At 35.9% G+C, this 18,202-nt stretch overlaps 1 long non-coding RNA gene across 2 annotated transcripts in view; it reads right to left on the minus strand.

Moving 5' to 3' along the window:
* The window catches only part of LOC136039383 (uncharacterized), a 58,146-nt gene that overhangs the window by 28,808 nt on the left and 11,136 nt on the right, over positions 1–18,202 (minus strand). For both annotated transcript variants that reach the window (XR_010620429.1, XR_010620430.1), the window contains exon 2: positions 1,440–1,611. This is a non-coding gene — a long non-coding RNA (uncharacterized LOC136039383). The remainder of the gene's footprint in view (positions 1–1,439; positions 1,612–18,202) is intronic.

Genomic DNA, 18,202 nt, shown 5'->3' on the forward strand with positions numbered 1-18,202 from the left:
AATCTTGGAAAACGCTTAGAGTGGAGAGATCGGGATGAGACTTGATGGGAAGAATAAGCACAAGTTCTAGATATTGACATAACAGGACTGAATCTGCTCGCTTTATGGTATTTTGGGCGAGGGGGGGTTAATTCGGAATAATTAGAAAATCTGAGGTATTTTTAACTTACGAACGGGCGACTTAATGAAATTTGATATTTAGAAGGAACTCCTATCTCAGAGCTCTTGTTTTGAATCCCCACCATATCTTGTGACATTGGAGGGAGTCGGAGGGGGAAACCGGAAATCTTGGAAAACGCTTAAAGTGGAGAAATCGGGATTAAACATGGTGGGTAGAATAAGCAAATGTCATAGATACGTGATTGACGTAACTGGACTGGATCCGCTCTCTTTGGGGAAAATTAGGGGGGTCTAGTACTTTGGCGAGTTTGGTGCTTCTGGACCTACTAGGACGATAAAAATTGGTAGGCGTGTCAGGAACCTGGACAAATTGACTTGATAAAGTCGTTTTCCCCAGTTCGACCATCCTGGGGCCTGAAGGGAGAGGAAAAATTAGAAAAATGGGGTATTTTTGCTTACGAGTGGGTGATCGGATCTTAATGAATTTTGATATTTAGAAAGACCTTGTTTTTTGGAGCTCTTATTTTAAATCCCAACCGGCATTCAGCCTCTGATTTTCCTTTTAAATTAATCTATTGATTCTTAGAATTTTGCTAAAGCTCATAACATATGAGCTCTTGGCTCTTCTGATCTTGTCACAAGTGCCATATGAGCTCTTTTCTCATAATTTTCTCATTTTCTCATTTTTTGTTCATATCAATAACTGACGCCTGCTCCTAAATTTGACTGGGATAAGTCTATATTGACTTCTCACTCTCAATTTTTAAAAATTTCAATACAATATTTTATTATTATGCCTTGTGGTGGTATCTTCCAAATCTTCGATCATTTCCATGCCTTCGATTGAAGACCTTCTTAATTCACATTGTAATGCTTCCTTCCTCTACAGTCCTTTTATTCCTTACTACTGCCCTCTTATTTATTACTCAAATACTTTTTGTATAAACATTTCTTCTTTTCTACCAAGCTTAAGGCTAATTAATGATTGAATATATTGATAACTTGTCGAATTAAATGACAGAGCAATGAAAACACCAAAAAGAAAAACTGAAGAAAAATCACAAAATAAAGCACGACAAAAGCAAAGATTAAGAAATAAACCAAACATTGCATGCAAATAAATGATACAACGAATAAAACAAATCACCCGATTACTGTAGATAGTGTAGAAGTAAACTGCCGTATGCTATTAATCATTAGCCAGCCTCAGGACTTACCCTACCAGACTGGCTTACACCTCTGAAGGAAACAATGAACAGTAAAAAGCCTCTAGAACAAAGCAAATTGTACAAATTATTTTGTATAATTTTGTATACAACCTTGGTTGTCGTATTTTTCTTCTTAGTCCAAGTTTTCAGTAAGATAGTCAACTTCTTGAGAACATTCAGAGGCGAGGTTGACAGCAATTCCTTATGAAGAACGCTTCAAGGTCCCAAAAATGTCAATTTGATGAACAGAGACAGAGGTGTTGCCATTATGTTGATTCAAAACCTAGAAAAAGTGAATTCAGCTATCCTTAAAATAGTCCATGCACAGGTCACCACACTAGAAGAATTGCAAATAGAAATAGGTCATCAATAGAATAGGTCATCACAATAGAAGGTTGAGATGTGAAACCGCGTCCTCCCCTAAAACTAGGGATTACCCTAACTAGGACAACGGATTACCTCCTAAGACTATTTGAGTGGATCAACTCTGAATTTATCTCAGGAAAGGAGTTCCAAAAAAGGAAACTAAAGTAGGAAGGTGAGTTGTAATTTTTATTTCTGTGTGTCATCGTTGACGCATGGACAGTGCTCCAAGTCCCCTTAAATGACTTTCATCATGAATCAAACAAGTATATTGTCTTCTAAAAATGTGGAACGTACTTCGTATATTTAGACTCAGACCATAATCGCATTTATTAGTTTGAAGGATCAATCGGAAATCAAGCTGTCATCGTTGAAAGGTAGAAGGACAGTAATTTCAGGTTTGAATCAAGGCTAATAGCCCGCCCTGCACGATAAATGCAAATAAACAGCAAATGAGTATTGATATGAAGCTGTCATGGTTAAATGTGCTAATCCCTCATCATTTGTGACCAGGTAATCATGCCCCTGACGTGCCTATGCAAATCAAATTGTCAATTGGAAGTCTATCCACGGGAGGAACCAAGGGAAAAAGCAAGGCAATGATTAGGTGTGTATTGTTTCTAGTAACAAGCAAGTTTGACGAGGTGGCTTGGAGGCTTCATTATCATATTTTCCATATGAAGGGGCATTTAATAAAAAGCAAAACTTCATTTCAAGTATTACCAGAAAAATAATAATATTCTAGTACAGTTTTTCTGCAAGACAAGTTTTTCCAAGAGAAGTAAAGAACGCCATTAAATCAAAAATGAGCGGAAATTAAAGTCAAATAACCTTCCAAGCGTAAAACTACTGCAAATAAACATAAATAAATAACTGAAACCCAAGACGAACAGAATTTACAGTAAATAACCAATTCAAACTTAAAGAAGCAAAAATTAGCAAGAGTAGGGCTGACAACCACCACGGGTTCTCAAGACCAGAATATAGTTTGACTTTACTAGCGAATTGGCTCGGGCCATCAAGGGAGGGGCCCGAGCCGAAGTCAGGTACTCTGAAGGGTATCCCATTAGATGATGAATAACCTTGTTTGAACCCAAAAAGCACTAGATTGTAAATGGGAAAGGATGACGTAGGGTGTGGGTGGGGGCTCATCCGAAACCGTCTCCTGATCCAAGTTAAAATTGTGACAATTTTGTGATTGTCGCCGAAGAAGTCGTTATGCTATTGATTTTTATCTTTAATTATATTATAGCTGTTATCGTACTAAAATGTAATATGAAAACGATCATAACTAATAGCGTAAGAAATAAGAATTTGAATAAATGCAACATGATAAAACATGTGATTTCTTTTTATTTTTGGTACTCAGAACGGGATGTTTTTTAAATAAAAGAATTGATTTATTTCTTATGTATTTATAGTGGATTTAAAAAAAAAGTAAAGGTGGCCTGAATCCCTTTTTTTAATGGCTATCTTTACCTTTTGTTTACATTCATTCACGGAAAAATCAATTAATTATTTAGTCAATCAATTTTCACTTTTTTTCGAAGACTGTTAATTTGTGGCTGGAACTCAGCTGTAACAAAAGTCCTTTAGTTAGATCTACTCTTCACATTTTTTGTCGAATTATGGGAATAAACGTAAGCATAAACTTAGCTACAGGGAGTCCACAAGAGCCACTAAAATTTTGAAAGGTGTCTTAGAGACAAAAAAAAGTTTGGCAACCTCTTTTCTAAATGAAGGAAGATGAGAGGTTATATATTTATCTGATATTTATCGTTTTCTATATTTATCGGAATGCTCATGGAGAATTAGACAATTTGGGCATTAAAAAGGGGTTTTCAGGTCTTACCCCCTCTGCCCACATAATGAAACACCACAACTCCTTTGTAATAGATTATGCACAATTACACACCATTAATTATAACATTGTAACAAATCGAATGAGTCAACATAGTTAGATCGAGTACTATAAATGTATTAACGATTAATCTTGTATCGACTATATGACTTCTCGGGAACGTATGCATCACAGTACTGCGACATTCCTTCCCATAACTGGATAGCTGAATATACAGTTTTTTTGTACTTAATATAATTAATTAAATTGTAATTAAATGCGTAAAGAGTAAAAAACTGGTAATTGCAAAAATATTTGTATATATTTTAACAAGGGAATGCAACAATTCAGAAACCTTAAAAAAGACAACTAAAAGTTTGAAGCTTAGTAGAAACTGTTGTTAGAAAAACATCATTACCATCATTGATCATAAGCATCATACTATTTTAATGAGCCTCCTTATATTGGATGTCCAATAACTGGATACCTCAATATACAGTTTTTTGTACTTTAAAATTCATTGGCCATCTCAGAATTTTCCATCGATTGCAACTTGGTACTTTTTTTTTTAGCGAAAGTGTAGATTAGTACCATAAAATGGCTGAAAGCACGACTATTCCTGGCATAATTTTTTCAGTTACTTTAAAAGGGCACTAGAACTCTTAATCTCTATTCAAATTAGCCCTCTCCCAATCTTTTACAACCACTGGCCTGATACGATCAACCCTAAAAAAAAAAACAACAACAAATAAACCCGCATCCTTGATTTATCTTCTAAAAAAATAAAAAAATATGAAACTCCACATTTGGAGACAGGAGCTTGGAGCCACCACTGTTCGGTTCTCTGATATGCTGAATCTATTGGAATAGTTTTCATTGTGGTAGCTTGACTTTTCGGCTTTGACCTACCCCATGTTTAGCTTGACCCCCCCCCCAATTTCAAAAATTAGGATAACTTTCTTAAGCTCGTAGCTTTTGATGGATAATATTAAACTTAACGAATTTTGTTTGCTTGGAATTGAACTGTTGGTGGTAAAGAACTGTTAATGAGGAGGAGCTCGGCCCAGTAGTGACCAGAACTCTAAAAAAAGAATTTTGGTAAGGAGTAATACACGAAAAGAATTGACTCTTTATGCTAATTCGAATATATAAAGTTCTTAAATTTAATGCCACCTATTAGAAGCTATGAGCCTGAGAAAACTCGCCTGATTTTTGAAAAAGGCGGGAACACCACCAAAAAATCAAGTGATCTTAATTAAATAGCAAACTAAGATTCAGTATATCGGATTCATATAGGCAGAGCCGAAATAAAAAATAAAATAGCCTAAATAACAACAGTCCTTCCTAAGTAAAGAACGGTGTTGTTCCAATGTATCATTATTCTTTTTTTTTTTTTTTGGGGGGGGGGGGTTAGGCTAGGGCACTTCGTATAGAAGAAGTTGTCGTAGAAATTTCAAAAACAGCTCATTTGATTTGAAATGGAGAGAGCCAGTGCCTTTTTTGATAGTCGAAAGTGATAAGAGGGCAAATAGGACCCCCACGCCCATCAATTTCCCAAACACTTCACAACAAAATTCTGAGATAGCCATTTTGAAACGTCCAGAATTTATCCATTTGAATAACAGCCCCCTACAGCCCTCAGGGCAAGGGTTGTAAGTCATGCCCTGAAGGTATATAAGATACTTATGGAAAGCGTGTTCGTATAAAATTTGGGGGAGCTCAATGGATTGGTAATCAGAAGCTTCAGTAGCAATTTAAGAGTCAAAGTGATCGGAGGGCAGCCACCCCCCCCCCGCAACACATTGTATATTCCAGAAATGCATTTAGTAGAAATTTTGAGACAACCATTACATTCAAAATAGTCAAATTATCATATAACAAGGCTCCTATGGTTGAAATAAACCCCAAGAGCCTTGGAAAAAAGCTATAGGTTATACCCCGGGGGCGTTCAAGGTTTTCATGAAAGGGGTGGTTGTTAAAATTTAGAGGAGACTCATTTGAATGAAAGTTGGAAGCACTACTTCCCTCTTAAGAGTCGAAAGTTTCTCCCGACTACTTCTCTTTTCACCAAATGCTTCTGATTGAAGTTGTGAGATATTGATTTTGTTCAAAATGGTCTAAAGAACATAAAACGATGCCTCTAAGGTTGTACACAGTCCTTCACTGCTGTGGGGATAGGGTTGTAAATTATGCTCTAGGGGTATATAAGGTTTTTACAGAATAGAAGACCTTATAAACTTCAGATGGGGCTCATTTGATTGGAAATTGGAAGTTATAGTACTAATTTTTGAGTCAAAAGTGATTTGAGAACAACTAGCCCCCTCCCTCATGACCATTATTTCCCAAGCACATTCAATCAAAATTTAGAGATAGCAATTTTGTGAATTGGTAATCAGAATTTCTAATGCCTTTGTAAGATTCAAAGTGATCAGAGGACAGCTACTAGGTTACAGCTACTAATTAGAAGTTCTAGTTTTCTTTTAAGAGTCAAAAGTGATGGAGAGCATCTAGAGCCCCCCCTCCCCATCTCTTTTCACCATACGCATCTGATTGAAATTGTGAGATGGTGATTTTGTTCAAAATAGCTAAAAGAAACAATACTCTAGGGTTGACACCACCCCTCCCCCAGAACACTGGGGATAGGGTTTTAAATTGTGCCCTGGGAGCATGTTAGGTTCTTATGGAATGTGTGTCGTATAATCTTCAGATGGGGCTCACTTGATGTGAAATTGGAAGTTTTAGTGCCCGTTTTAAGAATCAAAACTGATTTGATAGCACCATCCTCCTACACTCATCCTTTCAGCGAACACCTCCAACCAATATGTACTTCAAAGGGGACTCACTGGATCGGTAATCAGAAGTTCTAGGGCCTTTTTTAAGAGTAAAAGTGATCAGAGCGCAGCTGCCCCCGCACGTCGTGCTTTGCCAAAATGCATCCAATATGAATCTTGAGACAGTCCTTTTATTTAATTGAATAATAACGTTTTTTTTTTAACTGAAAGTAAGGAGCGACATTAAAACTTAAAACGGACAGAAATTACTTCGTATATGAAAGGGACTACTCCCTCATCAACACCCCGCTCTTTACGCTAAAGTTTGACTCTTTCTCTGAACTCTACGTTTTAAAACAGTAAAAAACTTTAGCGTAAAGAGCGGGGCGTTGATGAGGAAGGAGCCCTTTCATGTACGAAGTAATTTCTGTTCGTTTTAAGTTTTAATGTCGCTCCTTACTTTCAGTAAAAAAACTTATTTTTTAAAATTTAATTTCTAAATGTTTTTGAATCAATGCATGTTTTAATTTTGGCTCTCCGCAGATGAATAATTAAAACGAAATTTGCATATTTATGTTTTGGCTAAATGGCTTTCTCATAGTTTCGATCTAATGATTTTGAGAAAAAAAGGAGTGGGGGAGGAGGCCTAGCTGCCTTCCGATTTTTTGGTTACTTAAAAAGGCAACTAAAACTTTTATTTTGTTATTATTGTTTTTATTATTAAAAGATATACGTAACTTACAAATTAGTTTACGTTACGAACTTCTGTTTTTTCATGTTTTTATTAAGTATATGAGGGGGTTCACCCCCTCGTCAGTACCTCGCTCCTTACACTAAAGCTTAAATTTTGTTCCAATTTCTTAAGAATGACCCGTGAATCACAAAAGCCATAGAATAAATAGTTGAAATTACTAAAAATACTTTAAAGAGCAATGTATTAGGAGGAGGTGAGCCCTACATATGCGTAATAATTTCTGTTCGTTTTAAGTGTTAATGCTGCTTCTTACTTTCAGTTGAAAAAACTTTTTCATATTTATTTTTTCATTTTTTTTTTAAATAATGCTAGAAAATTCTGCGCTCCCTTCATGGAAATTTTCTTCCCCATGACAAATTCCTTCATGGAAAGTTACCCCAACATATCCCCCTCTTCTCAACCCCCCCCACCAACCAAAAAGTCCTCCTGAAAACGTTTGTATACTTCCCATAACCATTACTATATGTAAGCACATGTCAAAGTTAGTAACTTGTTGCCCCTCCCACGGGGACTGTGGGGGAGTAAGTCGTCCCCAAAGACATAGTTATAAGGTTTTTCGACTATGCTGAATAAAATGGCTATCTAATAATTTTGATCCGGTGACGTAGGAAAATAATTAGCATGGGAGGGGGCATAGGTGCCCTCCAATTTTTTTTGTCAGTTAAAAAGGGCACTAGAAATTTTCATTTCTGTTACAATGAGCCCTTTCGAAACACTCTAGAACCACTGGGTCGATACGGTCCCCCGTGGTGAAGAAAACAACACAAAAACAAAAAAAGCAAACAAATAAACACACATCCGTGATCTGTCTTCTGGTAAAAAATACAAAATTCCACATTTTTGTAGATAGGAGCTTGAAACTTCTACAATAGGGTTGTCTGATATGCTGAATCTGATGGTGTGATTTTCTTTAAGAATCTATGACGTTTATGGGTGGTTTCCCCCTATTTTCTTAAATAAGACAATTTTTCTCAGGCTCGTAGCTTCTGATGGGTAAGACTAAACTTGATGAAACTTATATATCTAAAATCAGTATTAAAATGCAATTCTTTTGATGTAGCTATTGGTATCAAAATTCCGTTATTTAGAGTTTCGGTTACTATTGAGCCGGGTTGCTCCTTACTACCGTTCGTTACCACGAACTGTTTGAAATAGTCCAAAGATCATATAACAATACTTTTGGGGTTGATACAAACCACCAGAGCCTGGTGGTAAGTGACACCATTTGGAAGGAGGGGGGCTATCTGGCGCCAGATATTACCTGATTTTGGAGGGGCCCCGAATCAGTAGTCACAGTTTCTATTGATTTGATTTGAAGTGGGAAAAAATGCGTAAAAGTGTTCTCAATTAAATTAAACACGTTTCTAATTGAGCTGTACTTCACAACAATCTATTGTGAGCTTCATTTCCAAACATGTTTATTTATTATTCTTTTTTTTCATAAATTAAGCAGCATTTCTATTGCCTTTTTGCTACATCCACGGTGACCAACTTTCATTTCAACAAAGTTATCGACCCGGGATCTGCAACAAAATTAAACATGTTTTTGTGATTCTGGAGTAGTGATTCCCGCTATATATTCATGCTATTTACTCTATATTCCTTTGAGTCTATTCTTTAATCTGTGTGACTCAGGTCTTCTCTGTTTCTTGACTTAGTAAATAAAATTTAGACCCCAGGCCGCATGGGATTTTGCAAGTTCCTTCGTTTTTTTTCTTTGCCTCCAGTTAAAACGTAAAATTTCAATTTGATTTCATTAAAAATGATAATTTCATGAATTTTTTTTTCTTAAATTATCAGAAAATTTAGCTTCTAGAATTTAAGAAAATCAAAGTGTGAATTTCAGACTATGATTTCAGAAAATATAAGAAAGACACGGAAAATATTTAATATAAAAGGAACATTTTAAGAGTCAATAAAATTCTTAAAAGACGGCTTCGAATCCCACACACTAAAGACTAAAAAAATAAATAAAAATGAGAATGTGAGAAGAGGACAGGATTTGTTAATAAGACAGTTTAAAAGAAATTCTGCCAACAATCAAAGACCAAGTATTTCGACTTCAAAACCTAAAGGCCTTATCAACAGTGGAAGGGGCTTAACTGAATTTATAAAAAAGGTGAAAAAAGATGAAAAACAAAATAAATAAGTGCTAGACAAGAATAAACTGAGCATTGAAAAGGTTCTCAGACCTATGAATTGCTACCAATTCAAGAAAACTTAGAGTAGGAGGTGAGGGAGCAAGTTTTCTGTACAAAATCGAACTTCGTTATCTTTTCAAATTTACCATGGAAATACTAAGCCAGTGTCATGAGCGGCCTCTTTTCTGGTGTACAAGCCCGTATTAAAGCAATTGCACTACATGCAATTTTTGCATGCGGTGCAAAAATGGCACCGCATTGCCATTTTCATAGAGTCAACCTTGCGTTGGTGAGTGACGCCATTTTTTTTATAAATTCAGTTAAATCCAAATCCAAAAAAATAGAACTGCCATTGACGGATACTAACGAACAGATAGCGACGGATACTGTCCTCTCAAAATATTCTCTTTATATTTTTTTTAGTGCTCTTGTTTGGACTTAAAGATCCCATTCAGATTGCATTCAGAACTTGAGATCAACGGCATGTTTCTTCTCCATCCTTCAAGCTTCAAGAGCTTGTTGCGAAAAGCAACAAGAGTTGCGAATAGCAACAAACGATACCAATTGCTTGTTAATACTCAGAAAGTCGTTGTCATAACTGTTCTTCAGCTGGAGAAATCATCTACTAAAAGATGGGCATACTGATATATATCAATGAACGAAGTACTGAATAGATTCAGATTGTATTTCTGCCGTTTTATCAATTACCAAAGCATCTAGTCATGGGGAGTTAACAGCTCAGGTGAACGGACTTACAACCAGACTTTAGACGTCTGGATTGTATTTACACTTTGTCTTTTTTGTTTTACCAAATCTCTGTCTGAGCAGCTGCAGATGGTAGACCTGATTTTCTCTGAAGCTACTGGTCTTATTGCAGATAAGTTAGATAAAATTACAGACCTGCGAACTGACAAAGCTTTTAATGAAATCTTTATAAATCATAAGAATTTCCTCGTGAGTCAGGCCACACTGAAGACCTTCAGCAAAATTTTCTGAAGTCTGATTGTCTATAGGAAAGACTGAAGCAGGCATAGCAAGTAGCTTCTCGCTTACGTGGTTGTATAACAATTTCAACTAGAGAAAAAAGCTATGTTGTAGAAGTGAAATCTTATGAGCAGACTTTGTGAGAAGCTTATTGACTCTTTTGCCAATAGCCCAAAATATCTCTTTGAACAGGTCAGCTGTCATAAGGCAATACCAACGATGAATTCAAAGTTTTGAGAATTTTACAAATCTTCATTACTCTACCTTCATTATTACTCTTCATTACGACTAGCAATAAGAGTTTCTGTTCTACACTATGTCTAATTGAAACCTATTTAGATCAACAATCGGCAGTGAAAGGCTCTGTGCTCTGATGTTGATGTTTAGCAAAATTGCTCTTGTAAAATCAAGAGATTTCGTTGCCAGGGTTGATATCTTGGAAAAATAAGACCTCGTAAATTTCAAGTGGTGGACTAAAATTGTAAATTACTTTCCAACTTGAGTTCTCTATGTATTCATTAAACACTTTCAAATAACTTCTTACTATTATTAGTCGATTTTGGGGAGGCTTGGGCTAACCACTTTGAAGAAATATTACTTTCAAACAAATCTGAGCCGACCTCTTTAGGGGACACACAGAGGTTGCTTAGCTCCATTTTAGGTTAGACTGAAATGACATTGCTACTGGGGGATGAGCGTTGTAAGTTATGCCCCTGAGGCATTTAAAGCTTATGGAAGGGATGGTTGCATTCAATTTAGAGGTGGCTAATTTGACCGAAATCGGAAGTTCAAGTTCCCTTTTAAGAGTCAAAAATTATAGAGGTCAACTAGCCCCCTCCCCAACTACCCCTTTTTTCACAAAACGAATCTGATTGAAATTGTAAGGTGACCATTTTGTTCAAAATAGTCCAAAGAACATATAACAATATCTACAGGGTTAACAAAACTCCCAGAGACCTGGTGAATGGGCTTTAAGCTATGCCATGGGGACATATTAGGTTTTTATGGAATAAGTAGCTGTGTAAAATTAAGATGGGTCTCATTTTATTTGAAATTGGAAGTTATGGTATCCTTTTTAAACTTCAAAGGGATTTGAGAGCAACCATCTCCCCCATGCCCATCATTTCCCGAAAACAAACATCCAAAAAAGTTTTGAGACATCAATTTTTTCAGCATTGTTGAAAAGCTCAGTACTTATTCCTTTGGGGATGTCGAGCCCCCCTCCCCCCGACACTTCGGGGCAAGGGCTGTAAGATAGGGAATTTGATCATTATTTAAACATGGTATATGTTATTGAGAAAAGGTATGCATGTTTAACTTTCTACTTTCCCAAAATACAAAGGCCATTACGATAAGTCTTTCAGGGAATGTTGAGGCCATTGCTGAACCATATCAAAACATTTATTGTGTATATGGTTTGTCTGATACGGGGGTATCAATATATATTGCTGAGAATATATATTAATGCTGATACGGGGGTATCAGCAATATTTTTGGAAAATCTTAAGGAGTTTGTCCCCCCTCCCCCCAAAATGTTTGCAAAAACGTAAAAAATAAAATAAAAACAAACTTTTTTGCCCCCCTCCTCCCCCCAAAAAGAAATAATCCTGAATACAGCCCTGATTGGGACCACAGCAGTTTCTCTCGGACTTGAAAACCTTGTTTTACACTTTCATCCAAATCTGGGGGTCACTTTGACTAAGGGCATACTAGGCATAACTTTTTTCTTTTACACCTCTCTAACACTGTTTTTATTTACATTTTCATATACATCTGGGGTCATTTTGAATAAGAGCATTTAGACTATAGAAAATCAGAGTCGGGCTTTATACAACTTGGCGGAAAACCATGCATTTTATGTTTATTTTCAGCTTTTTTTTATTCCTTATCTTTTTCAAGAGCTTTATGTTTTATTGTGGGATATACGCACATGTTGCCATAGATCCCAACCTTTACGGGCACTTTGAGGGAGCACTCTGAGGGGACCCCATCCTTTTGACCAGCCGATAAGGGGAGCTTTTCAGAAATAGAAAATTATTTTTTTTAATGGTTTACAATGATGAATTTACAGGGCATATCACGTGGGATTTGGAGGCCCCTTTCCTTTGCACTCAATTTCAGAAGGCTTTTTGGATAGAAACATTTTATATTTTTTTTCACCTTTTTCCTTATTCCTTATTATTTTAGGTCTTTTCTAGGGGGAATTGCAAATATTCCCCTCTTGGGACCTTTATGAAGAATTTGTTGTTGTTGTTTTTTTGGGGGGAGGGGGTTGATATACAGTTCAATTTCTTTAACACATCGTTCACTCCTTTAACCCTCTAAATCTTAGTTATTCAAAATTATTATTATTTTTTTACATATTAACTTATATATAATATATAATATATATTATACATATTACATATACTTAATATATTATATATATTGAGTATTATTTAGTAATATATCATAATATATTTATTATAATATAGTTAGTTAATACTAAGTAGTAGTTAAGTAGTTAGTAAAAGTTAATACTTAAAAGTAGTGCTATTGATGTACTATTTGTTGTAAACTTACTATTGATGTAAGTAATAAGTAATATTGATGTAAGTTATAAGTAAGTTAGGTACTAGTAGTATAACTACTACCTAACTTATGTTAGATTATGGTATATTGGTTATATATTATATTATATTGTATTATATTATAGTGTTGAATAAAATTGGCTCTCCGCACATAAGTAATCAAAACGAAATTTGCGAAATAATTAATTGCAATTAATCAAAGATTTTGAGAAAAAGGGAGTGAGGGAGGAGGCCTAGTTGCCCTCCAATTTTTTGATTACTTAAAAAGGCAACTAGAACTTTAAATTTTTTTACAAACGTTTTCATTGGTAAAAAATATACGTAACTTACGAATTAACTTACATAACGAACTTCTATATTCGTATATTTTTATTACATATATGAGGGGGTTTAACCCTCATAGGTACCTCGCTCTTTACACTAAAGCTTAAATTTAGTCCCAATAAAATCCTACTGTACAAGTTTCAAGCTCCTATCTACAAAAATGTGGAACTTCGTATTTTTTGCCAGAAGACAGATCACGGATGCATGTTTATTCGTTTTTTTGTTGTTTTTTTTCCCGGGGGGATCGAATCGACTCAGTGGTCCTAAAAATTCGCGAGAGGGCTCATTCTAACGAAAATGAATTTTTTACTGCCCTTTCTAAGTGACCAAAATTTGGAGGGCACCTAGGCCCCCTCCCACACTCTTTTTTCTCAAAGTCACTGGACCAAAATTCTGAGAAACCCATTTTATTCAACATAGTCGAAAAACCTTATAACTATTGTCTTTAGGGACGACTTATTCCCCCACAGTCCCCGTGGGAGGGGCTGCAAGTTACAAACTTTGACCAGTGTTTACATATAGTAATAGTTATTGGGAAGCGTACAGACATCTTCAGGGGGATTTTTTTGGTTGGGGGGAGGGTTGAGAAGAGGGGATTATGTGAGGGGAGCTTTCCATGGAGGAATTTGATACGGAGAAAGAAAATTTCCATGAAGAGGGCGCAGGATTTTCTGGCATTAATTAAAAAACAATGAAAAAATAAATATGAAAAAGTTTTTTCAACCGAAAGTAAGAAGCAGCATTAAAACTTAAAACGACCGGAAATTTTTACGCATATGAGGGTTTAACCTTCCCCTAATACCTCACTCTTTACGCTGAAGTAGTTTTAGTAATTTCAACTATTTAGTCTACGGCCTTTGTGATTCAGTGGTGGTTCTTAAGGAATTGGGACACAATTTAAGCTTTATTGTAAAGAGTGAGGTACTGACAAAGGGGTGAACCCCCTCATATACGTAATAAAAACGTACGAATATAGAAGTTCGTTACGTAAACTAATTCGTAGGTTACGTATATCTTTTACTAATAAAAACATTCGTAAAAAAATAAAAGTTTTAGTTGCCTTTTTAAGTAACCAAAAAATTAGTGGGCAACTATTCCTCCTCCCCCGTTCCATTTTTTTCTCAAAATCGTTCGATCAAGACTATGAGCAAGCCATTTAGCAAAAAAAGAAATATGCAAATTTCCTTTTAATTATTCATCTTCGGATAGCCAACATCAAAATATGTATTAATTCAAAAACGTTCAGAAATTAAATAAGAAAGACATTTTTTTCAACTGAAAGTAAGGAGCGACATTCAAAATTAGAACGAACGGAAATTTCTCCGTATGTGAAAGAGGCTGTTCCCTTCTGAAGGCCCCTCTCTTTACGCTAAAGTTTTTTACTGTTCAAACAGTTCGTGGTAACGAACTGTTGTAAGGAGCGACCCGGCTCAATAGTGACCAAAACTCTAAAAGATAGAATTTTGATACCAATAGTTAAATTAAAATAATTGAACTTTAATGCTGATTTTAAATTATAAGTTTCATCAAGATTAGTCTTACCCATCAAAAGTTACGAGCCTGAGAAAATTCGCCTCATTTTAAAAAAATAGGGAGAAACACCCCCTACAAGTCATACAATCTTAACGAAAATCACACCATCAGATTCAGCGTATCAGAGAACCCTATTGTAGAAGTTTCAAGCTCCTATCTACAAAAATGTGGAATTTCGCATTTTTTGCCAGAAGACAGATCACGGATGCCTGTTTATTTGTTTTTTTTTGTGTTTTTTTTCCCAGGGGGGATCGTATCGACTGAGTGGTCCTAGAATGTCACAATAAGGCTCATTCTAACGGAAATTAAAAGTTCTAGTGCCCTTTTTTAGTGACCAAAAAAATTGGAGGGCACCTAGGTTCCCTCCCACGCTCATTTTTTCCCCAAAGTCACCGGATCAAAATTCTGAGGTGGCCATTTTATTTACCATAGTCGAAAAATCTAATAACCATGTCCTTGGGAACGACTTACTCCCCCGCGGTTCCCGTGGGAGGAGCTGCAAGTTACAAACTTTGACCTGTGTTTGCATATAGTAATGGTTACTGGGAAATATACAGACGTTTTCAGGGGGATTTTTTGGGTTTAGGGGGAGAGTTGGGGGGATGGGTTACGTGGGAGGATCTTTCCATGGAGGAACTTCTCATGGGGGAAGAGATTTTCAATGAAGGGGGCGCAGGATTTTATAGTATTATTTAAAAAAACAGTGAAAAAATAAATATGAAAAGTTTTTTTTCTACTGAAAGTGAGGAGCAGCATTAAAACTTAAAACAAACAGAAATTGTTACTCATATGAGGGGTTTACCTCCTCTTTATATCTCGCTCTTTACGCTAAAGTATTTTTAGTAATTTCAACTATTTATTCTACGGCCTTTGTGGTTCAGGGTCATTCTTAAGGACTTGGGACTAAATTTAAGCTTTAGTGTAAAGTGCGAGGTATCAACGAGGGGTGAATCCCCTCATATACGCAATAAAAACATACGAATATAGAAGTTCGTTATGTAAGTTAATTCGTAATTTACGTATATTTTCTACTAATGAAAACTCGTAAAAATTAAAGTTACCTTTTTAAGTAATAAAAAAATTTGAGGGCAACTAGGCATCCTCCCTCGCTCCCCTTTTCTCAAAATCTTCCGATTAAACTAAGAGAAAGCCATTTAGCCAAACAAGAAATTAATATCAAATTTCATTTTAATTATTTATGCGCGGAGGGCCAAGATCAAAACATGTATTGATTCAAAAACGTCAGAAATTAAATATAAAAAAACAAGTTTTTTTAAATGAAAGTAAGGAGCGACATTTAAGCTTAAGAGTCAAACCTTAGCGTAAAGAGCTGGGCGTTGAGGAGAAAAAGCCCCTTTCATATACGGAGTAATTTTTGTTCATTTTAAGCTTTAATGTTGCTCCTTACTTTCAGTTAAAAAACTTGTTTTTTTATTTAATTTGAAAAGTAGAATTGAGAAAAAGAGTCAAACTTTAGCGCAAAGAACAGCCCCTTTCACATACGGATTAATTTCGGTTCGCTTGAAGTTTTAATGTCGTTCCTTACTTTCAGTTAAAAAATCTTGTTTTTATTTTATTTAGTCAAACAGTTCGTGGTAACGAACTGTAGTAAGGAGCGACCCGACTCAATAGTAACCAAAACTCTAAAAAATGGTGCAACATCAAACTACCATAAACATCAAACTCCATAAAAATGGAGCTACTACCCGTAGCTACATCAAAACAATCGTATTTTAATGCTGATTTTAAATATACAAGTTTTATCAAGTTTAGTCTTGCCCATCAAAAGTTACGAGCCTGAGAAAATTTGCTTTATTTATGAAAGTAGGGGAAAACACCCCCTTAAAAGTCATAGAATCTTAACAAAAATCGCACCATTAGATTCAGCCTATCAGAGAACCCTGTTGTAGAATTTTCAAGCTCCTATCTACAAAAATGTAGAATTTATTTTTTGCCAGAAGGCAGATCACGGATGCGTGTTTATTTTATTTTTTTTTCTTACCCCAGGGGTGATCATATCGACCCACTCGTCCTAGAATGCTGCGAAAGGGCTCATTCTAACGGAAATGTAATGTTCTAGTGCCCTTTTTAAGCGAACAAAAAATTGGAGGGCACTTAGGCCCCCTCCCACGCTAATTAGTTTCCCAAAATCACCGGATCAAAATTCTGAGATAGCCATTTTATTCAACTTAGTCGAAAAACCTTATAACTGTGTCTTTGGGGACGACTTACTCCCCCACAGTCCCAGTAGGAGGGGCTACAAGTTACGAACTTTGACCAGTGCTTACATATAGCTATGGTTATTGGGAAGTGTACAGACGTTTTCAGGGGGATTTTTCGGTTGGGTGGGAGGGGTTGAGAAGAGGGGGATATATTGGGGGAACTTTCCATGGAGGAATTTTTCATGGGGGAGAAATTTCCCTGAAGGGAGCGCAGGCATTATAAAAAGAAACAATGAAAAAATAAATATGAAAAAGTTTTTTCAACTGAAAGTAAGGAGCAGCATTAAAACTTAAAACGAACAGAAATTATTACGCATATGAGGGGCTCAGGTCCTCCTAATACCTCGCTCTTTACACTGAAGTATTTTTAGTAGTTTCAACTATTTATTCTACGGCTTCTCATCCAGCTTACGATCAAATCTTTCCTTAAAAATTTGAAGGATAAGAAACAAAATGCGGCCAATTAGGGAAAATAATAGCCAAAACTCTAAAAAAGGAATGTTGATGACAATTAACACATCGAAATAATTATCTTTTATGCTTTTTCCGAATGGATAAAATTCATCAAGTTTAATTTTATCAAACAGTACGTGGTATCAAACAGTTCGTGGTAACGAACTGTAGTAAGGAGCGACCCGGCTCAATAGTAACCAAAACTCCAAAACATGGAATTTTGATATCAATAACTATATCAAAAGAATCCAATTTTAATGCTGATTTTAAATATATAAGTTTAATCATGTTTAGTTTTACCCATCAAAACTTACGAGCCTGGGATAATTTTCCTTATTTTAGAAAATAGGGGGAAACAACCTCTAAAAGTTATAGAATCTTAACGAAAATCATACCATCAGATTCAGCGTACCAGAGAACCCTGTTGTAGAAGTTTCAAGCTCATATCAACAAAAATGTGGAATCTTGTATTTTTTGCCAGAAGGCAGATCACGGATGCGTGTTTATTTTTTTGTTTATTTTTTTTGTGTGTTTTTTTGAACGGAAATGAAAAGTTCTAGTGCCCTTTTTAAGTGACCAAAAAAATTGGAGGGGACCTAGGCCCCCTTCCACGCTAATTATTTTCTCAAAGTCACTGGATCAAAATTCTGAGAAAGCCATTTTATTCAACATAGTCGAAAAACCTTATAACTATTGTCTTTAGGGACGACTTATTCCCCCACAGTCCCCGTGGGAGGGGCTACAAGTTACAAACTTTGACCAGTGCTTACATATAGTAATGGTTATTGGGAAGTGCACAGACGTTTTCAGGGGGATTTTTTGGTTGGTGGGAGGGGTTGAGAAGAGGGGGATATGTTGGGGGAACTTTCCATCGAGGAATTTGTCATGAGGGAAGAAAATTTCCATGAAGGGAGCGCAG

This window comes from Artemia franciscana, chromosome 19 (assembly GCF_032884065.1).
Source record: "Artemia franciscana chromosome 19, ASM3288406v1, whole genome shotgun sequence".
Lineage (NCBI taxonomy): Eukaryota > Metazoa > Arthropoda > Branchiopoda > Anostraca > Artemiidae > Artemia > Artemia franciscana.